This window comes from Atheta coriaria, unplaced genomic scaffold, assembly GCF_025399875.1.
Source record: "Atheta coriaria isolate IRGN ID8LTWV9N9 unplaced genomic scaffold, Caltech_Dcor_3.1 hic_scaffold_7_pilon, whole genome shotgun sequence".
Lineage (NCBI taxonomy): Eukaryota > Metazoa > Arthropoda > Insecta > Coleoptera > Staphylinidae > Dalotia > Dalotia coriaria.
In genome coordinates this window covers 2,321,504-2,346,659 of record NW_027045449.1, presented here as the reverse complement: position 1 = coordinate 2,346,659, position 25,156 = coordinate 2,321,504, and the positions used below count along the sequence as shown (strand labels likewise).

Here is a 25,156-nt window from a genome sequence, read left to right as displayed (position 1 = left end):
AGAAAATTGTACGTTACGCTTATGTAATTGATAAAAAGCTTAGGTGCAATAAAAGTATAAGGCAAACCATGTGATGGGGAACAACGAACGTGATTTCCTCGCCCGGTGCGCTTAAAACCAAAAGCTTGGAAAATCGTAAAGATGCTCGAAACTGCACATTGGGGGCACGTTCAGTTAACGCCGAGAGTAAAAGTAAAGAAAGTACGAGTAGACTAGAAATTGTGCTGCGCTAGGAAGCATTATAAACTAACAATACTGTTGCTGTTAAAAAAACTGAAAATTTAAACAATTTATTCACTATAGACGCAAAAACGGTATATTAAGCATCAAGTGCGCTAAGTGGCACTTTAACAACGTGTAACGACGTAATGCTTACGTTATTTTTTCTATTTTCACTTTTTTCATGGCATTGCATATGGTTTTGTACTGCACCGTAGGGAATTGCGCATGCGCAAGGTCTACCCGTGACTAAAGTACTTTAGTCACGACTTTGGCAGTCCGTGATTAAATTGCCACCTTTTGTGTCTCGAAACAGTGGAAAAAATGGTACTTTAAAGGTGGAAGTAGAAAAATTCAATATTTTGGTAATACAAGACGAAAAACAACCGATTGTTTGAGTTTTTTCTTTGTGTCACTTTAAAATCTTATTTTAAATGAAAATAATTACATTTCTACAACGGACTCACTTTGTAATCAAAATTATTACACCATTTCTTGCCGAATTGTGTCTCTTGAAGTTAGTTATCACTTATCAGCGACTGCAATTTTAGTTGCACTTTGTTAGCGCGAGATCAAGCGGCGCTCGACGAGGCGCGATTTAATTAAAAAGCAGACAGCGAATTGAATTCATTGGCCGGGTCGCCGTCGTCGTCGGCCGCCGCCGCCAAGTTGGCGAATCTTCGACTGCCGCAATTACAGAAATTGAATGGGCGCCTCGGAACAGAGGCGATTCAGTAAGTGAGTCGAGTGCATCTACTGCATCTACTGCATTCAGCGGAATAGACAAACGAACTCGTAAAGAATCGCCGACTTAAAGTTGAGAGATGTGGGCACACGCCGCGCACAAAAGACGCGATTATCTCGCAAGATCGGAAGAGTGCAAGAATCGCTAGCGATGATAATTGAAAATTGCAAAAGATTCATATGCAGCGCTCGTTGAATTAGTTGCTCAGCATGGAAAATTGGGAAAATTGAATTTTTAACGAAACGGTATCTACGAACCGGAGGAGAGGAGGAGAAGAGGAGAGGAATATTGCGAATTGAAAATTATAATCGAATAATGCAAATTAAAATCTAATTTTAAAGTTGCCAGTGGAATAGTAGTGAATAGTAGCAATAGGAGGAGGAAAAAAACTAGTGCAATTGGATTGAATTCAATTATGGGAGGAATATGTGCATAGGAATAATTGCAAAAAACTATCAGGATTATCTATCTATGCTCATGTAGGTTGGTTGAGACTGAAAATCAGGAAATTTTGTGTTTTTTCATGAATTATGAGATATAAAACATAAAAAACTTATTTATTTTATTATTGATGACAAATTTGATGATTTTTTAAGTAAAAAAGTAAATAAAAAAATTGGAAAATTGACAGAATATGTTGAACACCAATCAGAGCTAACCTCTCAACACTGACGTCACTTCCCAGTCAAGTGTATGTAGAGTTGCCTACGTTATTTTTAAAATTTCGGACAAAAATTTAGTTTTTTTTACCAAATAAACCAATAATTTTTGCAAAAATATCAAATTTGCGAATATTTTCATAAATTTTTCTAAAACAGTTATTCTGCACATTTTGGTACTTTAAAAATAAAGGTTTTGGAAGCTTTTGCTACTAGTTGCGCCATTGCTACTGATTTACGTCAGCCACTTTGAGGCTATTCCCAGGTCGAGCCGTTTGGTTTGCTTCAGCAATGTTACGCGCATATATTTTCCACAAACGTGTTGAGCAGTTGAACAGTTGAGTGTTGCTACCGCAAGTACAGCTCATAGAGTAACGTGTTGGTAGCAAATAGTTGGTACTTGGTGCGCACTCGAGGAATAGCAAACCGGCTGAAGATTGGTAGGTTCATGACACAGTTTGCTGAGTTCAGCCACTGCTACAGTTCCAACACATCCCACAGCATGGAATATATTATTATACAGGGCGAACAAAATTTATTTAATTAAAATTTAAACAAAATTTGAGTAAAAAATAGAAATTTAAATTTTTAAAAGTTAAAATTTGATATATGTTTATGCAGATGATATTTGGTAACACCCTGTATAAACGAAAAGTTACTATGAGATCTGTTACTATATAGGTTGGAAATACACGGTTCATAAATGAAAATCGCACGTATTGCTCTGCCTCGTGCATGATCGATGCAATTTTCGGCGATGTGCTAACGACCAACACGTGTACCATCATCATCCATCCCAATATTCACTAGAAAACGTGATCTCATTACGTTTTAAAATAAAATTTCCCAATATTTCAATTTTTTCATTTCTATTTTTCCCTACTTCTATTTTTAATTTTATTACTTTTAATTTTTTCCCCAAAGCAATAAATTCAAATTATCCAATATTTGTCAGTGTTACATCGTTGTTGCTTTTTTGTTTGCTCCCAGCGTGACATGTACATGTCCGTGGACTGAATAGTTCCTACCGGATTTGCGCATTTTTTGTGAGGTTTGTGCGCGTGGACGAGCGAAAATTGGAAAAAGCAAAATTGACACTAACAACAAACTCGTACAATGTGCACGCGTTTGCATTCGGCCCGCGAACTACAAAAAAAAAATGTTGCTAGCGCACGGAGAGACAACGCAGGAAAAAAAAAATAAACAAGTTCCTGGGACACGTTGCCAGAGTGGCGCAAATTGCAATTGCATGCAATGACACAGAAAAACGATTTTATACGAGAATAAACACAACAGGCAAACAAAAATCCGTCAATCACTAATAATAGCAACTGTTGTATAACAAAGTAACAATGAATCATCGAAATTACTAATCCGGTAATTTTAGCTCACGTTTTATGACATTCGGAACAGAAAAAACATTTTTATCTACTTCCACCTTTAAAACGCTAGTATTTGCATTATTTTGAGATATAAAAAGTGGAAATTTAATCACAGATGGCCTAGACCGTGACTAAAGTCGTGACTAAAGTACTTTAACCACGGGGTGGAGCTAAAAACAGTTCAAATACAACAAAAAAACGTGGAAATAAAGTAAAAGTAAAAAAAAATCACATAAGCATCATTTCACTAAACGTGGTTAAAGTCCAACTTAGCACACTTGATTTTTAATATACTATTTTGTACAAAACCTGTTTTTGGTTATGATTTAATTCGTTGGCATGTGTCACACTGTAATACGTCTCCTAACTGATGTGCGCTTCGCGCATTGCGCTGCTCTTTGTGCATCCGCCGCCGACGCCGCCGCCCCCTTCATCACATTCATGCAGCGCGATATGACTGATGTGCAGGAATATGCGCCTGGTATTCCAGAATGTGCGCTCGTTATGCCGAATAAACGACCCGTTTATAACGCTATGTGTCTATCACACAATCACACGTGTGCATCATATGTAAATCTAACATGAATGTATTCATGTAAAGCCATCACATACATACGCAACTGTTACTTTGAATAGGTATACATACTATACTCATACATTGTGTATGTTGGTTGGTGTAGTTTGAAAATGTGAAATACTGAAATATAATATCGTTTCGACTGAAATGAAAGTGATACGGTATTTAATGTGCTCTGCACCCTAAGTTAATCTCTGTTTATATGTCCTAGGTGTATGTGTATGTATGAAAGTAAATAACTCTTTGCAATACGCATATATTTGGAGCGTGAAGGCATGTGTACTTTTTAAGCTATTCGGGGACTGTAAAAGGGTGCGGTAATATGCAATGGGGTTTCGTTTAATGTAGGTACGCGGCGATGAAAAGCAATTAAATTCTGTATACATTAAGTTAAATTAATGCGCATTTAAAAGAAAACGTTTAAAATGCTTCTTTTCATGAATATTTTTATTTATGTACTAATTAATGTTATTTTTGTTACAGGTATGACAATTTTTACATCTTGAGTTTTTTTTTTTGGGGAATTCACTGTGATGTAAAGGTAAATTTATGTAAATATTTAAATATTTGTAAATTTTGCGTTTAAAATTTAATGCACATCATAAAAGCGCGCGTAGATTACGATAGATTAAATGAGATAAGGTCGCCAGATGGACGCAGTGTGCGCCTCTACCCCTCGGAGTAATTTCGTGCCCCTGCATGCTCTTTTACGCTCGTGCTTTATCCGAATGCGGAAGTGGCTTAAAATATTACATTAGCTGCGACCCGGACGAAGACAAGCGATGTTTACACAGCATGCAGACCGGAGATTAAATTTATCTAGATTACAAAAAAAGTAAATCGAATAAAAACAAAAATTGTGTATTAAGTATCAAGTGCGCTAAGTGACACTTTAACCACGATCAGCCATGTAATGTTTATGATTTTTTTTACTTTCACTTTATTTTTACGCGTGGAATTTATATGATTTTGCACTGCGCGCATGCGCAATATCCACCCCGTGACTAAAGTACTTTAGTCACAACTTTAGCCATCCATGCTTAAATTACCACTTTTCCTATCTTAAAACCATGGAAAAACTTGTATTTTAAAAATGGAAGTACAAAAATATTATTTTTTAAATTTGTTTGTCCAAGGAATAAAAATTTTAAAATAATATTTTTTCTCTGTGTCCGATGTGCAAGGTTATAACCCTTTGGCAGTTTGCAGTTTACTGTTTAGAGTTTACAATTGAAACACCCCCGCAGGCTCGCGCGTGTTGTCCATCCTCAGGGTAATATCCTCGCCGGCGGATGCGGGGTTACGCTGATAGGGGTAATACGCTCGCAGCAACCACGTGACCACTGATTCAATAGTTGCTTTGTTTGCAACTCTCGCGACTGCAGGGGGATGGGCGCGCCAGACTAATAAATTTCATTCGGTCTCGCATTCCCGGGGCCGGAAAGGGGAGATTTTCACGAGCCGGGCGGGGATATTACAAAACAAACAGTGAATGGACCACGCATTCGACCGAAAAACCAAAAACAAAACCGTAGTTTAAAGCGTTTAAAGATGGGGGTGATAGGGGATATAGAAAATAGGTAGATAATAGACCAATTTTATCATACAGAGGGTTGTTGGTAGTATTTGTTTTAAAAAAGGAGGAAAATTGTTTATTTTTGTTTTGTTTAGTGTTTTAACTGGGAAGGTGTATGTGCGGTTGCATTGGGCACATAAAAGTCACGGGAATGGCTATTAGAGCGTAAGGGTTGACCGCAGAAACGAATTACATAAAACATTAGAAGTAAAAGGTGTAATAAAAGGGTAGAGGTTTGGAATTGCGGAAAATTGAGCTATTTAACTTGAAACTATAACTTTTAACACTTTATTTTTATAAAATACGTTTGCAATTTTATTTTAAAGAAATAATACTTGCTAATAATGCACTTTAGCGCCCTCTGGGATTGAATTATTGAACTTCACCTATGATTGAATCATTGTACAAATTTTGATTACTTATTTAACACCCTGTATATAATAATTTTTGATATTTTATTAACTATTCTCCTAATCTGAACTACGACGAATCCAAAAAATTAAAAATCATCAAAATCTGTCCAGCCGTTCTTGAGTTATAAGCGTTGTAACTAACACTTTGTTTTCTATAGGTATCTAGCAATTTATTTTGAATGAAAATTAATTTTGATTACGTTTATTCACAAATATTGATGCATAGTAATTAGTTTGCACTAGAAATATTAAAATTTTGCATCATACTTTACGTCAACATCATTAAAAACTTTCGAAATAATTAATATTATACAATTATTTTACTTTAGTTTAGTAATGATCAAGTTATTTTATTTTATTTCATTTTATTTTATGATTCAATCCAATGTGACTGCTTTGACATTGATCTTATGCTAACATTAACATCACCCACACTTTTCTTTTTCTTTTCCTTTTATTTCATTGCGTGTAGAATGTATAGGAATTATTTATAATAAGCTGGTTATTATATATTATGATATTGTGGGATGAAATAGACATGTAGTGCATTCTTAACCAAAGAGTTGTGTAAAATATGCAGCGTGTGTTATTAAATAATTTACACGCGCACAGATTGTTGCTACTAACTAATTCTTTGTCTGCTCTTGCAGGCTACGCATTGTTTGTTTAATATTTAATTTATGGTTGTGGCCGTAAAAGTAATGGTTATGCAAATGCATTAGTTATAACACATAGAAAACGAGTGTTAAAAAACTCTTGCATTAACAAAATTATTTTTTATTGAATTATTGTTGATAAATAATTTAAAAATAACATTTTAGTTATCAAGTGCGCTAAGTGGCACTTTAACCACGTTTAGCGACGTGATGCTTTTAGTATTTTTTTTTTACTTCTACTTGATTTCCACATTTAGTTTTTGTATTTGAACTTTTTTCTTTAAATTCCACCCCGTGACTAAAGTCGTGACTAAAGTACTTTAGTCAAATAAAATCAAATTTTTTGTTACTGACGTCTTTCTCAACTTTGGCGTGTTTTGCATTTCATTATTACTATTGTTTTACGAAATAATTTAATTTGAGTGATTTCCAGTTTCTCACTGGTTAATTTGGATTGCACACTATTTTATTATCCATGTGTCTAAATAATGTGCACTATTTTAGTGAATTTACGTGTTTACTTTCGTTTTGTCCGTGTTTATAGCTTCGTTTTTCCGACTGCTTTCGTTTTTGGCGGCTCTACCTTTATTTATAGCCGATTGCATGCTCCGACTTGTAATTTCGGAAACAATTGACGTGGTTGTTGTTGTTTACTTTCGTCATTGTTGCATACATCAACCGATGAAATGTGGGCTGTTGTTATTCTTTTACGACTCAATTACGTATTCATTGTGTGCTAGATTTCGTACATCAAACATCTGAATAGTTAATTTTACATAATAATATATTTAATCATGTTTTTTAGATTCTAACGGAAACAGAATATTTTCATGTTTGATAATAATCAGATATAATTTTGTCATTTTGTATGTTAAAATGGTTAAAATTCATGTTTTCCTCTTTTTTTTTGTATAAAAATGACAATATCTTCGCTCCTGGTTCTTCAAAACACATTTTTTCTTTTTACTAACTTTTCTTTCATATATAACAATGTTTTTCATACATTTTATACCTCATACAATTTTTTACCGCGCTTGGAAAGTGTATCTACCTAAAGAAAAGCCAAGCACGCGGAAAAAACTTCAATTATTATGTCCCTCCAGCTTTTATCCGGCGTCATACAGCCGCCATGCTTGTTTTATGTTTTGTTTTCGGTTCGCGTGGCATTATTAGTCCTTCCTGCCCTTTATATCATAAGCAAGTAAATAAGTAATAAATATACTGGTATTATCTGACATTTTCCCGTTTTTTATCGCCGCGTTTTTTTTCTTCGCTTTTCTTAGAAAACTCGGAAGTAGATATTAAAAGTACATAATGTTTTATTTTATAATGTAGGTCCTGCAAGAATTCTATTATGGATGAAAATGTAGGACGTAAGAATTAAACATTTACGTTCCGCCTACGCGAGCGTAGATTAAATTTTTAATGCGGAAAATGCGAAAAGGACTCGCATCGCGGGGATAAACGGTCGCTTTATTAGTACATCATTTTTTTAATGACTATTTTATGGTATTACGTTAGTTATAATCTTTAAAAGCACCGCACAGTTCAATTGAAATAAATAAATAATTAAATACCGGTTAACCGGTTCATAGTCTTTAAAAATTTCACACTAAATGATTCACTGGTTAATAATCTTTAAAAGTATCATAAAATTCAATAGAAATAAAAAAATACCTAAATACCGGTTAAAAACCGATTAACCGGTTTTTAATTTTTATAAATACCAAAAAAAAATTAGTTACTTGGTTTATAATTTTCAAAATTATTACAAAATTCAATAGAAATACATAAATAAATAAATACCGGTTAAAAACCGGTTAACCGGTTTTTTTTAACCAAAATTGTATTTTTGAGCGCAGATGCTACAAATATCAATATTTTTTATTCTGTAATTTGAGAACGGATGCATCCAAGTAATAATTTCAACATTTTCTGTTTTTTCCTCGTACATTGAGATTTTTTTGCGCGCGTAGCTTAAATTTCATCGGATCGCTTTCAGCTTTCATTCATACGCTGAAACGATTATGCGATGGCGTATGACTCGAATTTAAGTGTGGTGTGTGCGGTGTGTGCCATCCTGTGCGGCCATTACTGTCTGCACTTTGTGAATTCGTTGCAGACTGCACTCGATATGCACTTGCGTTTGCTCTTTGCCGCTGTTGGCATAAAACGCTTTTTTTCAATGCACAACGTGCAATAGCTGCACTCAGCTTGGAACGCAAAATATGCACTCGAAGAGAAATAAATTTTGACGTTTTGATTAATTTATCGTTGCCAAAAATATTTATTACTCAAAATAGTATATTAAGAATCTAGTGCGCTAAGTCGCACTTTAGCCACGTCTAGCGATGAGAGGCTTGCGATATTTTTTTTATATTTTTACTTTATTTTTACGTTTGCGCAGGTGCAAGCTCCACCCGTGACTAAGGTACTTTAGTCACAACTTTAGTCACGACTTTGGCATTTCGTGATTAAATTACCACTTTTTGAGTCTCAAAACCGTGAAAAAAGTGAATTTTAAAGTTGGAAGTAGAAAAAGTTTATTTATTAATCTCGCAGCATTTGTATTTTGTATCTTGCCGGTGTTTTGTTTTGAAATTGTAGTATAAATATTAATGGCGGGTGCCGTGTGCGGCGGTCGTTGGAGGTTTGATAATAAAAGCGATGGGCCCCGAGTTTAATCTCATTCGCACACGTCGCTCGCACAAAGAAATCGTTTGCTGCGATATTAGCGCCACGCACGACCGGCCAACCCGGCATTAATAAGCTTTATAAGGTAGATTAATTAGCGATGCGTTTATTACAAATTGCTGGCCGCGCACACACATAAATAAATTTATACATCTGCGTAGCTGAATGGGATTAATTATCTTCATTTAAAATATTAAATACTAAAATATTAATTTTTGCAATGTTTAAATAAATGTGGGGAATTTATCAGTGTCGAATAGATTTTTGATCATTTAGCGAACATTAGGTGAAATCAGTTGTGTGCGGGTAAAGTAGCGCCATTTGTTGCAAAGTTTGTTAACCCTTTTGGAAATTCACCCGGGGAACGCTCGCCGAAGATAAATGAAACCCGGTGTGAACCTGGAGTTCATGCGCGCGTCATTGGAGCGGCAACCGGAATGAAAAGCTTTGTTTTGACCTAGATTCGTTGAAATCATCCAGAATGCTAAATTTACTCCCACAAAAGCAAACGAATGAAAATAAAAAAATACCGGTTAACCGGTTTTTCCAATAAAAATCAAAACCGGTTTTAATTCAGATTTTATAGCTTACAATTCGATAATATCCAATTTTTCAAAATCAAAACCGGTTAAATACCGGTATTTCAAAATAATATTCTCATTTTACGACATTTAAACCATTTAAATACCGTTTTCTTGATTTTACACCCAACAAACCGGTATTTTTCTAATTTTTTTCCATTTTTCTTGTAACTTAATTAAAGTAAACTAATGAAATGAAGCAGAAAAAATAAACAAAGAACCCAAGCACTAAGCAGGATGATAGTTAACTAGCAGGATAGTTAGTTAACTGCATCGACTGACTTGGGTCGTGCATCAGCGACTTTGCAATGAAGACCGAAGAACAACGGCGGCGCTCGCCCGTTCGCTGACGCTTAAGTCTGCTAAATTATGTGTACGTAAGAGCTAATAACTCCTCGACACTGCTCCGCACACAACTACTACGACATGCAGTTACATCACATCATTCGCGAGCTTTTGTGAAATTCACAAAGAGGTTTACACGGCTAAGTGGCCGCGCATAATCGCCGCCAACTTGCGCATAATTTATTTAAGGCGATCATCATCATCAGCAACAAACTGCGATGAGTTAAAGTTGCACCAACACTAGAGAGGTATTAAAATATTATTGGATGGTTCAATTATAGACCAAACAACGTCATTAAATTAAAATTAATTAAAAACCGGTTTTTCAATAAAATATTTTCGGTTAACCGGTATTTTTTTAAATTTTATTTTAGTAAATTTAACATTTATTAAATTTATAATTTTTTAAAACTTGTTTTTCAAAAATTTTTTCTCGGTTAACCGGTATTTTATAAAACAAAACCGGTTTTATGTTTTTGGCATTTTGAATATCGTTTTTTTCACAATTTGCTTACACTTACTTTTTACTCTCCTCTTTTGGTCTTGTTTAACTCTTCTTTCCTAACCTGTAACGTAAACGTAAACGCTCATCGTTTTTGTAATAATTTAGATCACGACGCGCACATTAACAACAACGCCGAAAGTTCAGCGCGCACGAGTTTGAACTTTTCCGAACATAAACTACGCCGAAAGGCAAGATTCAGCCTGATCTTTAGCGATTTTGTTTGAATGTCTCAACTAAATTGTAATCAAAGTTCAAACACGTTGCAATTTTATTATATTCGCGATTTTTTTTTCAAACTTAAAATTTAATACTAATTTTCTTATATTTTCTTGAAAAATTTATTCGCAATTTTTTGTTCATAGTCGGTGATTACCTAGTTTAATTTCCTTTGACTTGTGCAACTCGGCAAAGTCCTTTAATGTTGCGTAAATGCACATATTTCACATTTGCGTGACGTGCAGCTTCGTTTTTTATGTTCTTCTCGTTAAGAAAAATCGCTTGGAGTGCGGAAAGCGCACGTCCTGGAAATAAACGAAATAAAGCGAAGCCTTGCGCGTTAAGGGCGCATTAAAAATGCGAAATTACCGAAACATGAAAGGCATAAAAGCGTTTAGGCGGCGCGGAATAAAGAAATAATACAAATTAAAGAAACCGCAAGAAATGCAAAAAGTATTATGCCATACAAAAGGGAATGAATTGGTCTTGGGCTTGGCGTGGGATGAAAGACATTTTAAAAATTATAGGTGTAATGAACGTTGAAGCAACACTAATTATCTTCTTGAGAATTTTTTCTTCATTTTTTATATTTTTTATTGCAATTTTTTTCTTTTTGCTCGATTTGAATATTTTTATGGTTTCAAATGTTTAATTTAATTACTTATTAAATTTTTATAATAATTTTAATTTAATTAATTTTAATTTAATGTTTAATTTAATTTATAATATTTCAGTTATACTTAGTGTAACATTGAGTCGATGGTAAATTACTCATGCATTGCATGTTATGTTTAATAACGCCAGTCATTAGTCATTACAAGTGGTTACTTTGTTTTTGTTTCACTTCGTGTTACCTGTTACTGGAACATCTTGACTCGACATCTTCGTATTGCAACATTCTCATTACTCATTCTTCTTTCGTTTTTTTTTTATTTCTTGTTGATGTTGTTGCTGGGTATTGCATTTCATGCGAAGCATCTTGCGTTCTGTTACAATTACTATTACGCAATGCGAATGTTTCTATTTTGAATGATTTGTAACGATAGATGATGAGTTGGACTAAAAAATAGCAAAATTATTTATTTATAAAATTAATTTTTGTGTTTGATAAATAGTTTAATAAAAATAAACTACAGAATTCGGAAAAAATCGTGGAGACGTTTAGAAGACCAATCAGAGCGAATTACTCAACTCTGACGTCACTTCCCCCACCAGAGCGTAATTAGGTGTTAGTAGAGTTGCATACCACGAGCAATTCAATTGTAAACTTTTGTTAAAATTGAATTTTTAACCAAAATTAGCTTCCTTAACTTACAAACTTTACTATTTCTTAACTCAACAATGACGTCACAAGTCAATGACGTCACAGGTTCAAAATTATAACCTAACATATATTTCTTTACAAATTAAACTAAAATTTCTACAATAATAGCTAATTTTTAAGTATTTTTAGCCAATTTTTCATTAAAACATAAAAAAGAAACCTGTAAAAATGTTACGATTGTGATTTTGAGGTTAACTTCTGCGTGTCAGAAAGTTTGGTTTCATGACATCACCGAAATTATTAACCAAATCTCGTGCGCACTTTGGCGCTTCCTCTTTGTTACCCGCCGGAATGCATCATCAAAACTTTGGCAATATTAACTTGAAAAAGTTTTTATTGTTTCAGCTCACGTTATTAGTCCGTAGTCACGTCGATGTTATTCAAATAAGTCAATTGTTTCATTTGGTATTGGTCGCCGAGTGTTATAGGTATCTACTAGTTTATTTGTTTGTCTGTTTGCTTATAGTCATTGCATTAATTCTCGTTAATACAATATCTATATATTTATTTCTGGCGTTTCAAATTAAACTTTTAATTGCTGTTTGCGGAAATCAATTTCGCACCCTTTTTATTATCATATTATTAATTAAATGCAGATGTAATGCAGATTAATTTAAAGTTGTTAATTTATGATATAATTTATAAATACATAAATTAATCACTTCCTGTTTTCCGTTTTCCGCTTCCCCGCCTTGGAAAAAAATTAAATTATCGCGGAAAATACGAAGACACTTGAACCGCTGAACTTTTTGCTTGTTTCGCGTATTATGCTTGTGCAGCCCTTGAGTGAGTGGATTAATTAACGCCGGGGTAGAAAATTTTCTCGATGTTTTACGTGGTTGTGGTGCAGTCGGTGGATGAGGGTTGGGCGCATAGGATTGTTTTGTTTTCGGCGAGTTATAACAAGTTATAGCCACGTTTCGGGGTGATTTGGGGTGAATTCAGGCCGAAATTGGGGTTGGAGTGCACTTGAAGGGCCGGCGGCTATAGGCGATGGAATTTTTGCGTGTTTGCAAACATTTCGGATAACTTTTACAACTCGATAATATAACGTTTCAGTATTTTTCATCTCTTAAATATTTGATTATGGGGGAAAAGAAGGGGAAAGTGGGAATTAGTCAATAGAAAAAGTAAAATAAAATAATATTTATTTTTTGTTTAATATTTCGGACTTAATTTAGCAGTTTTGTAGAAAAAAACCGGTTTTTTTAACCGGTATACCGGTTAACCGGTATTTATTGAATTAAAAAAAATATTTTATTTATTTTAGTCGGATTTTACGATGAAAACACCTCTAATTCTATTTTTTTTAAACCGGTTTTCATAACCGGTATTTATAAATTTAAGAAAAATGTGATTTACTTTTGCTTTATGTTAAAATTCAGATTTTATTACGAATTCCGGTTTTTTTATTCTTATAATACCGGTATTATTTCAAAAAGTTATAATTTTATTATAAAAAACGCAAAACTTTTGGGTTTCCGCCTAACCCAAAGAAAAACATTCATTTTGAATCTCAAAGAAAATTATACCAAACTTTTCTATATGTTTTTCATCTATACAAACTCTAAAATTAATAAAATATGAAAAGAAAATCCTCAAATGTTGGAAACTTATTTGCCGTGTTATGAAACACGAAAACGTGTAGAAAATTGAGAGAAATGAAGAAAAACTAGAGGAAAATCCAAAGGATCGTCACTTTTTATCGAGTCTAGACTAGATTGTGCCCCCACCGCCACCCTCAAACTCCATAAATATTCGTTTGGCCGAAGCTTCTTCGACACTTTCACGTTTTCGACGTTTCTGACATTTTTCGCATCTTCCACGGACACCTGAATTTATTATCGCTTCGTTTATCCTGAATATCTTTTCCTAGCTTTCCATCGCCGCCATCTTGTGTGTTCATCCGCCATTTTTCCACTCGGTTACCTTTTTCGTTTCTGCGTACATCTCATTTTCAAACTACAATATTTTACACTGTAGGATGCACCATTTTGTTTTTCCCCGCGTTCGCTTTGTTGTAAATTCTCCGGGTTTTTATTTTACACGACGCGCTTTTCTTTAAGTTTGCTTTAAGTTTATACTCTGACGCTGGAAAATAGTAAATCTTTTGTCGGCTGTGCACTTCGTGCGAACTTTCACCGCGTCGCGGCGTGCGAAAAGCGGGAAATGCGGAAAATGCAAAGTAAGGAGCCGGCGAGATGCGGGCGCAGGAGGAGGACGTTATTTATCGCTTTGAATATTTTATGTATCGACGAAAAGTTTCACTGCGGCAATGGCAGCGGCGGGAAAAGTCTTTGAGGAAAATTGCCAATGCAAGCGACGAATGCAGCGGACCTGCGGGAAATCGCGAAACAAGATGCAGATGTAAACAGAAACTTTTATTTTTAAACAAATTTATTAAATTAAATTTAGGAATTTACATTTTGCGGTGCAATTATCGTAGTTGTTCTTCATTCATGTTTTCTACGGTTTTCATTTAATTTTCATTTTATTAATGGAATTTAATTCATTACAACGCGTGAAACACATTTATTATTGAAAGCAATTTCACGTCTTTTAAGAATAACGTAATAATTTTTATTTTTATTTTGTTTCAGAAGTTGCAGAATTTTTAAAAACGTAAGTTTTTTAATTAATTTAATTTTTATGTTTATTAAGCGTTGTTTTTAGTTTTAAATATTTTTTGTGTTATTTTGAGTTTACAATCGGCTCAATTTCGCTAAAACCAATTTAATTCGTTCGAATTCACTGAGCAACGCCGGTTTCGTTACAATTGGAAAACGGAGCGAGCAATCATCCATTCGCTTTCGGTTCTTTTTTTCTATTTTCAATCAAGTCGGGTTCGTATCGGAAAAACCGAGATAAATCCAGATATTTTTAGACTTAATTTAGCTGTCTTTTTTTGCTGAACCACCAAGAACATTTATAATGCGGTTTTATAATAAAAAATAAAAAATACCGGTTTTTATAACCGGTTAACCGGTATTTATTAAATTATAAAATTTTTCTTTTTTTCTTTTTGGTATTTTTTGATAAACATTCTGTTTTCTTAAAAAAAATACCGGTTTTTATAACCGGAATACCGGTTAACCGGTTAATTTATTAACTTAAAAACCGGTATTTTTTACTTTTATTGTATTTTACGTTGAAAATTTTATTTCAAATAAGATTTTTTATTTTTTTTTAATACCGGTATTTTTAAGTTTTGTAAATTTACATCTTGTTCATTACTCATTTGCGTATTTGCGCATCTTTGACGCATACAATCAAGAAACTTTCCCTTTTATCTCAATCCGCACCAAAGAAAAGATAAATACAAGTACGTCGATAAGGACAGCATGCTAGATAAATACTGATGAAGCGTTGTCGGTGATGCGAAGTTGAAGAAAGAGACGATCAAAAGAGTGCCCTCTAATTTGGCAATTTTGATTAATTAGTTCATTTATATGCGGCCGGAACGCTAGCGATGCGATAACTACGGATTAAGCAGCGTTGTCCTTTTTAATTAAGCCATCCCGCTTTCATTCCACTTTAATCCCGCCTGGGCGTTTTATTCTTTTGCGATGCAAAGACGTCAACCGAGCTTTTAATCAATTTTGAATGTTTAATTGTCGGATTAAACAATTAATCATTCATTTATTTATAAAATTATATTAATTTTTCTCAACTTCTTTAAACTTGGATTTAAATTGAAAAAGTTTGCGTTGAAAGCGACGAAGACGTCGGAAACAATCGCGGGTAATTTTTCCCACACACATACACATTACACAAAAGTTTTACACTGCAGCTGCAGGTTGTATTCAGTGCGCATGCGCGTAATACACGTATCTATAATATTTCCAGCGGGTATGATTGCAACATTGCATGTCTCAAGTTCGTTTACCGCTGCATGCCGCGTGCGCTGGGCGCGTTTTTGTCTATAGAATACTTTCGAGGATAGTATTAGTCAAATGTGGTGTAATGGTAGAGCATGGATAACTGTAATGAGTGTGATGAATGCAAGTACAAGCGATGCAGGCTAGTGTGTAATTTTAGACCTAGTTTTTGTGTTTGTTTTGTTTTTGTGTCAAGTTTTATGCACTTTGGAGGTGAATGTGTGTTATTATCAGTTTTTCTAGAGTTTTGTTCGAGTTTATTGAGCTTTGACACGTAAAATATTTGAAGACAAAAAGGATAGATTTAAAAAACGTTTTTTTTTAATTTTTATTTGTGATATTTCTCTTTTTACACGGTTTTGAGGCGTGAAAAGTGGTATTTTAATCATTAAAGGCCAAAACCGTGGATAAAGTACTTTAGTCACGGGGTGGAGTTTGCGCTTGCGCAGTTTCCCACGGTGCAATACAAAATCATATAAAATCTAACCGTAGAATTAAAGTAAAAGTAGGAAAATAGCGTAGGCATTACGTTAAACGTGGTTAAAGTGCCACTTAGCGCACTTGATGCTTAATATATCTATTATTGATAATTTTTAGTAATTTTGATTAATTTAGACGTATTACTGTCATTGATTCAAATGAATCGATTAGATTTCTATGGAGGGTAGCCGATAACCGATAATTCACCCCGATTATATCAATGCTGTCTCTTGATTGCCATTGCGGTGGAGGTGTTTAACGTGTTTATCATGTACTCACGCGGTGTCCGCCCATTGCCAGTGGTGCAATTTGAATTTACAGATTGGACAATCGACAAGCAGATTTCTGTTTAAACTGTTTAAACTATGAATTGAGTGCGTGGACATATCCTCACTGTAAAGTGTTTGTATACAAATTGCTTTCATGTCGGAATCGATTGCGCATGCGCGGTAAAAAATAATAATTCAGAATAATGTGCATGTTGAATGTGAAAATGTTGAATGTTGAATGTTGAATGTCATTGTTTGCTGCTGGCATGTTGTTCCTTCAGGTCGTCGCTTCCGTCCCGCGCACGAACCGGAAAGAATGCAGCAGGGTGCAGGAAATTAATGCACCACATTCAATCATATTTTTCTCGCTGTTTCCAGACTGGGCAGCAGTAAATACTGCACACTTTTGTTCTCTGCTCGTCATAGTCGCCTAGGGAGATGAGGGTTGGGTGCAGACACAATAGTCATATTCAGTTATTCATAATTATCATGTCTGATCTTCATATATCATTTGGTCTAGTGTTTAGACTACGGGTTGAAACAATTGTTTATAACAATAATTTATAGTTTTTAGGAAAATTGAAATTTTGATGATTTGATTTAATTTTTAGTAATTTGCGCGAATTAAGAAAAATACCGGTTTTTTATCCGGTATACCGGTTAACCGGTATTTATTAAATTAGAAAATAGTATTTTTTATTTTCGTTAATTTTGCGCAGAAAACATGTGTGATTGTATTCTTTAAAAAATACCGGTTTTTATAACCGGTATGCCGGTTAACCGGTATTTATTAAATTAGAAAACGGTATTTTTTCCTCTTGTTATATATTTCGATGAAAATATTTGTGATTATAGGTTTTAAAAATACCGGTTTTCAAAACCGGTATACCGGTTAACCGGTATTTATTAAATTAGAAAACGGTATTTTTTCCTCTTGTTATATACGAGTATTTCGATGAAAATATTTGTGATTGTATTCTTTAAAAAATACCGGTTTTTACAACCGGTATACCGGTTAACCGGTTAATTTATTTTTATCATTTGGTTGTTTTTTTTTTTGAGTAAAATCATCTTATTTTTCATTTTTTCAGTAACAGTTGCTCACATTCTTGTTTGGTTGCTACCAAAAATGAACCACAAAAAGCTCGGATATAAAATTTTATACTTCTGTTTATTACAACTCGTTGCCGCAGCAATTTTGCAGCCGTTGCGGCTTTTAAATAATTTCGCTGTGAAATTTTTACCCCGCACTTAACGCTATCGCTGCTTGCGATCGTTTGGCGATATCGTGTTGCTCGTTGCGGAACCGCGACGAAACTCGACAAAACTCAATAAAATGCGAGGCGCACAGCTCAACTCCCAAACGATCGTATATAAAACCGATCATGAAATAATAAAAAGGACATAATATTAAATATGACAAATAAATGCTTTAAAAAAGACATGAAATAAACTCCACAAAATTAAATATTTACGAAAATTTTATGTTTTACTGAATATTTTCTTATACTTTCTTAGTTTTCTTGTTGCATGATATATTTTTGTCACTAAGTCTACATGTTTCGGTTTTTATTTGGTCTGAAACTGAAATTTCCACTCGTTTTTGCCCTCAAAGCAATGCATCACACTCCCATGCCGGAAGCTGTCACTTTTGACAAACACAACGGGAATAAACCCGCGTCTCGCCGCTCGGCGGGGCGAGAAAGAATGAAAGAAAGCGCGTTTCTTGTGAGCGCCTTCTTGAACTTGAGGACACATATTTCTCGTGTGCGGCTGCTGGTGAAAACAAAAACAAAAAGCAGCATGGAAACATAAAACAAGCGGAAGCGCGGAACAAATAAAATTTTTGCTAAAAAAATAAACGCGAGCTAAATGTAATGTAGTGGAGGTGCTTGAAACGTTCACGAATGGTCGAATGAGCGACCTTATCAGAAGTAATAAGTGTCGTAAATCTTTATGCTTCAAAACCTCATACATCATTTGTTTTTTTGCATTTTACGTTTGTAAAACAAGAAAAATGCAGCTTTTCTTCGTATAGTAGATTTGTGGTGATAAACTTTAACGTAAAAATCATCTTGATCAATAAGAATGTTATTAAAGGGGTGGTTTTTAAGGGTTGTAAGGTAAAACAAGTTTATCTAGGGTTTGAAAATCGAATTAAAATTGAAAATTTGTCGGAACGTGTTTGTTTTTTGCTAAGGGTGGTTTCCCCTTGAGTGTTCAACCCCTTTGTTTGATTACTGTTTGCTTTTAGCCCTGGGTCAAATTCACGCTGGTGGTTTTCATTGATACTTTTCTAATTTCAACTCTATGGGTGTTTTTTTGTTCTTTCTAAATTAAAATTCTTTGCACAAAAAAATAATTAAAAATTGTTTGCTATGACAAAGCAATCGTAGATGTAATTCCTCATAGGGGATGAAATGTAATAAAACTCAATAAAATCGTAAAGTCATCGAAACGAAGCGAAATGCGAATACGAGCCTCGTAAATTTCGCAAAAATTGAGAACAGAAGGCAAACCGCACAAACCTCAACCCTCTACCCTCAAAAACCCTAAAACTTCACTCCCTTATTCAATGATCTGAAAATAAACGTAAAATGTTCTTTTTTCGATGCGGGCTGTCGACAAGTAAAAAAAAATATCAAAAATTCCAATTTTATCCCAATACGTTCGACGCAGGGTTGAAAAGGGCTGGAAAAGGGATGAAAAATAACATTAAATATAACGAATCCTTTATCTCCTATCCACGGTTGTGAATTCGATGAGAAAGATGATGCTTACTTATATGATCTCGGGGATGATAATAATTTTTCGAATATAACCCTTAATACTGCATTATTATTGCATCGGGAACAGGACGCTTGCGGTGGTTGCAATAAAACCAATACAATTAGGATTTTATTAATGCTATAACGAATAATGGACGAACGCATGCGGACAAAACGTGGAAAAAAACAAATTGGAATTCGAAACGCGGCGGGATTTGAAAAAATGACATGGCAATGAAATTCTAGTTTTGTACATAACCTATATTTGTCGCTAGAGGCGTGATGGACGGAATAAAATAATTATTGTGTGCGGAATTTAAATTTTTATTATATTTATTGGGATTTTTATTATTGGGGATGAAAATGTGGATTATTCTGTCGAAAATGTCATCAAGTCAATCATTATTTTTTTCTGTTAAAATATTTATCAACTTTGCGGATTAATAACTTGGGAGGTTATAATCGTATAATGTTGAGTGAGGTATTTTTGGAAAGGGAATTTATTTGGGAATTAATATTCGTTTGAATTATTTTGATATGTTTATTTATACGTGAGTTATCAGGGTTTAAGTGAAATTTTTCATTTTTTGTGTCACGAATGTTAAAATTTTAGAAAAATGCGAATAATTCTTAGACTAAAAGTGATATCAAACTAATTTATTCTTTTATAGATTGTCCATAAAATCCCGTATTATATATTAGAGAATTAATGTGTGTTTGAATTTTTTTGATATGTTTAATCATCAATGAAATATTTAGGTAAAGTGAAATTTTTCATTTTTAATATTACGAATGTAAAATTTCACAAAATCGCGAATAACTCTAAAACTAAAAGTGATATCAACCTAATTTCTTCTTCTATAGATAGTCCATAACACCCTGTATAAACTACTGCCTTTCCAATTTATTTAAATCACGTCTTTCTTTGTTTTTCACTAATTTTCTATTGTTTCCATGCGCTGCGCAAACAAAAAACATAAAAATAAAAGTTCAACCTTTCGGAAGTTATTGGACTTTTCAACTTCGCGTATCGAATGACACACATTCCTAATGGCTTTGCATTGGCTTACATTACACGGCATTACTTTGCATTACTCTGCATTACTTTACATTGCATTATAGTTTACGTTCCATTGCGTTTTCGTCATGTTGTTTGGCCCGCGCCGGCTGGAATATCACTATTCGTGCTGTGTGCGCGCGCTCGAGAGTTATTTCAGTTGTAAGTACTCCTCATTGAATTTTATTTTGATTTTTGGCCTCGCTGCTTGGCCGCCGGCCAACAAATACATACATCCATATTCACGGTTCAATCGCACGAAAGGCGAGGTCGTAATATTTTTTCCAATTTCAATATTCTCATTAACTACGCTCCAATCCTAAAAAAATATATGAATATTAATAATTTACTTGTACTCACTTACAAGCCATCTAGCGGTCAATATTCGAAGTAAATTTTTCAGTTAATCTATATAAATAAAAATGAATTGCTGTTCGTTAGTCTCGCTAAAACTCAAGAACGGCTGAACGGATTTATCTTATCTTGGTCTTGAATTATTCGTGGAGGTCTAGGGAAGGTTTAAAAGGTGAGAAAAATTCGAATAATTGCCGGGAAAATCCTCAAAACAGCTCTTTTCTATAGAATAAAATTTGACATTGAGATTCAATCATAGTTATAGTTAAATAGTTCAATTCGAGATGGCGCGCTGAAGTGCATTATGGACAAAACTTTATATAATTAATTTCTTTAAATTAAAATTGCTAATTTTATTGATAGAATTGACTCTTACTACGAGTATATCAAGAACAAGAGAGTAAAAACGAATAACATTTTTATTAAACACTGCCGGAACGAAGTCGCGGGCAACAGCTAGTAGTTTATATTTGTATAGTTTATGTGTTTATTGCGCGAAAATCACATTTTGCGCATTCAATCGTAAAGTTAAACACGAAAATGACTGGATGTGATGCGTACGGCCGAAAATTTATAAAGCGTGTGCGTTGGCGTTGGAAATAATCGAAATTATGCACACCGCGACATTTGCTCGTGGGCGGCGTGTTGGCTGTGGTGCGTTTAACACGTGTCTGCGCAGATTACCAATCAACCGCCGCAGATATTCACAATTATTCGCCGTGAAGCGCATTACGACACATTAAACACATCAAATTGCCAGCTTTTGCGTATCGCGCGTAGTGACGCCATCTATGAATCGATAGTTTACTAATTTTTGTGTAGTCTGACGGGGATTGTGTGCATTGTTTTTGCGTGAATGCGTCAAGCGTGGAATTTCGTTATCGGACGTGTCTGCCATTTGGTTTTATGCACTTTTGTGCGAATCGCATAAATTCGTTTTTCGTGCGTTTGACATGTTTGGAAATTTCGTACGAATGTAAACACAAATGTTACAATCATATTCATCACGTTGTGATATTTTTTAGTGATTTGACAGTTGTTTTAAAATGACAGTTATTATTCCCGACAGATGTCGCTCTATTATTAAATTTCCATTTCATTTCATTTCTGGACTTTCTATTTTAATTTTTTAAATTTTTTTGTTTGAAATTTTCTATTCTTGGCCCATGTTAAACGTGTATACTAGTGAATTATAGCCAGTTAGTTAGCGAGTTGGCGTTAATTGCTAATTGGAAACACTTTACACGCTCGCTAACCCGATGACACCTTTCGCACTCGTCTCACTCTTGATCTAAACATCTCGCTGCATCATCAGTACGTAAATGTGAACGTGCAGCGTAAATAGTGCATTAATGACATTCGTTGACTTTTAGTTCAGTAGTGCGCTGGCGGTTTAATTTCAGATTTCCTGGATTCACGGCTGGAGCTGTTGAATTCGGGGAATATTAATGTTCGAAATCAAGTTTGCTTTTCATGCTGAATGGTGACAATTGCATTGAAATATTAACTGCAGTTGCTGTAGTAATTATAGTTAGGTGCTATTGCAATTAGCACGTGTGAAATCTTGTTTTCGTTGAAATTTCGTTTTATGGATGTGAAAGTGCATGAAACGTGCGAAAAAGTTTGAATTGTTAGAGATTTTAATGTTTTGGGTTTAAATTTTAAATATTTTGACTGTTTTTTCACTTGTTTTATATTAAAATGTTCAATTAATAACTAAAAATTCAATGTTGCTATCATATGGTACAATTCTGTTCCATAAATATTTAATTTCTGTGTTTACCAACAAAATAAATGAAAAAAAAATTGGTTTCCATTTAATTCTATAAAAACAGTTTAAAAGTAGGGCTTATAAGTATTAATTTTCATTAGTACTGGACTACTCTTAAGTGTGATACTCTGCACTAATTAATTATCCATTTAATTAGTCAATTTACTCTAATAACCATTCAAATTTCAACAATACACAAATCTACTTATTCTACTTAAGAAACTTAATAATTAAGCCATGATCATAGTTTTATTTTTTCTAAAATTGCAATTTTTAATGTGCAATAATTTGTTAAACAATATAATTTCACATCTAATTGATTTATTGTTAAGTAAACATATGTAAAACCATGTGGGAACATAACAATCTTAATTTTCTCAATTACTAATTACTAATTGACTCCTGTCGAAATCAATTCGTTCCAATTTGTTAAATTTTACTTAACACATGTTTGCAATACAATATTTCGCTCACTAAAAATTATTAAAATTAAAATTAAAATTTTTGCACTACTATAAAATATAAAACTATTGAAAGTTATTTTATTTTTTATTTTTAATATTTATTATATATTTATTCATTCATTGTAATTTGTGTGAAGATTTCCAGAGATGTGAAGAGTCACACATTAAACTATTAAACTAAACTAAACAATTAATCGTTTCTAATGGTTGATTATTTAAATATAATACATTATATACAATACAACATTATAAATACGAATAATTCCCAAGCAACTTTCTGAATTCAATTCAGATTCTTCCACAGATTCAGATTCTCTTATTTTTGTGTGTAAACGTCAGTCAAACGTTAAATGAATGATTAATTTAATGTAAATCTTTAGATAGGAGTATATTAATACTAATACTAATTATTTATTTATTGCTATTGTTACAGGTGGCTACTGGCGTGTCTGTGACTTCTAGTGTAATTATCATTTAGAACAGTACGAACTAAAAGTGTTAGAGTCAAGTGTAAAACAAATTCATTCAAACAAGAAGAAAGGAGGAAAACTTTGAACGGAACTTGGATTTTATGGCAATAAATCTGAATGAACATCATTAAGCAAAAGGTGAGTCACTTTAATATCTATTTTATTCTTTTAATTGTGTTCAATTTAATTGATTTATATTCATTTCTTCTGTGTAACGACGAAAAATATTTTAATTTCAAACTATTATGAGCTAGAATATTTTTTCATTGACATGACATCGTTGGTAACATTTGAAATATTGTTGTAATTATGCAACCCAACATACACACAAATTGCAATGCAAATTTCTATAACTTAAGCACGATTTTTCAGTTAATTTGTTGGGGTGCACGTTGCGTTACAGCAAAATCATTTAAACATAACACATGTGAATACAACTGAACGACGCGGAATTCATATTTAGACTTCAGAAAATATTTACCGCCGTTTTTACTAGAGTAATTGAGTTTATAACCAACAGACAAAAGATTAAACTGATTCCAATCCGCGTCAAATCCCAAAATTTTGTTATTTTATGTTTTTAAATCGTAATTTTAGTTTTTTGACATCAAAAACTCACTTTTAATATTTGTTTCATGAAATATGCATCATCTATTTTTATAACTCTGTTGTTGTGAACGGTAAATATGTACCTTGAGTGATTTTCCGCCAATTTAACTTTTTATTACTTCGTTTCATGCTCTTTGACTTTTTACTTTTCCCCATTTGTTTTCTCTTTCATGGATGCAAACAATGATATCGATACATGTTTACTTTTTCTTCACATGATTGCAATGTCGACGTCGACGACATCGCATTGACAGAAACGAGCTCATATTTTTCAATTTCTATTGTCTTCGCAAAGCCAAAGCCTCGCATCGAGTACGAGTACATACTACGGAATCTTGTTTGCTTCAGATTCAACATATATTTTAGTTCTTTACATTTTTTTACATTTTCGTACAAATGTGAATTCCAAAGTAAATCTCGAAAGTTAAATCTGAATATTCAACAGTTAAAACATTAAAAAAATCAAAATCAAAATAAAATAATTTTTTTTTTAAAATATTCATAGATGTCTCTTTTGTCGTCCAAGATGGCGTCCTCACTGCGCAATAAACATTTCAATGCCCCGGCTAAACGTCGAATGTTGATTTATCGCCGCGTTTGATTTCGTTTTGCGTTTATTTCGTTTATACCCCGGCAAGTTTCTTGTTATTCGCGGATCGCAATAAAAATCGCGACTCTGACATCTCGCCCGGCCGGAGTTTATGCGTTTACGAACGCGGAATGGAAACGCGAGACCTGCGATTGCTTTTTATGATCTATTCGCTTCGACGGCGATAAGAGCGCATCGGCGGTGTCGTAAAATTCAGGGGGTTGGAAGCTAGGTATATCGTATTGCAAGTTGCCTTCTTGCACGCCTGCATTGCGATGCTTTCTATTTACCGATAAGAAAACTATTTGCTGTGGCGGCAGCGTTTACGGGAAACGAAATATCACATCCGGGGATTTCTTGCATATTTGACATGAAATGAAAATATTCAATGAAAAGTTTTCACGCTCGTAAAATTATAAACACAAAAATAAAATAATATAAAAGTTACTTTAATCGACGTTAGATGGCGCTAGTTGTACATAATTTTACTTAAAATGTTGACCTCGAGGTTTATCTACACTCACAACTTGAGTTTCCAGCAGTATTTGCTTGCTT

General features: G+C 33.7%; 1 protein-coding gene across 1 annotated transcript in view; it reads left to right on the top strand.

The window, feature by feature from the left end:
* Window positions 1-25,156, top strand: part of LOC135796553 (uncharacterized) — a 106,342-nt gene that overhangs the window by 14,856 nt on the left and 66,330 nt on the right. Inside the window, 1 exon segment of the mRNA XM_065308623.1 lies at window positions 23,367-23,541. The gene's annotated coding sequence lies outside the window, so the exon portion shown is untranslated.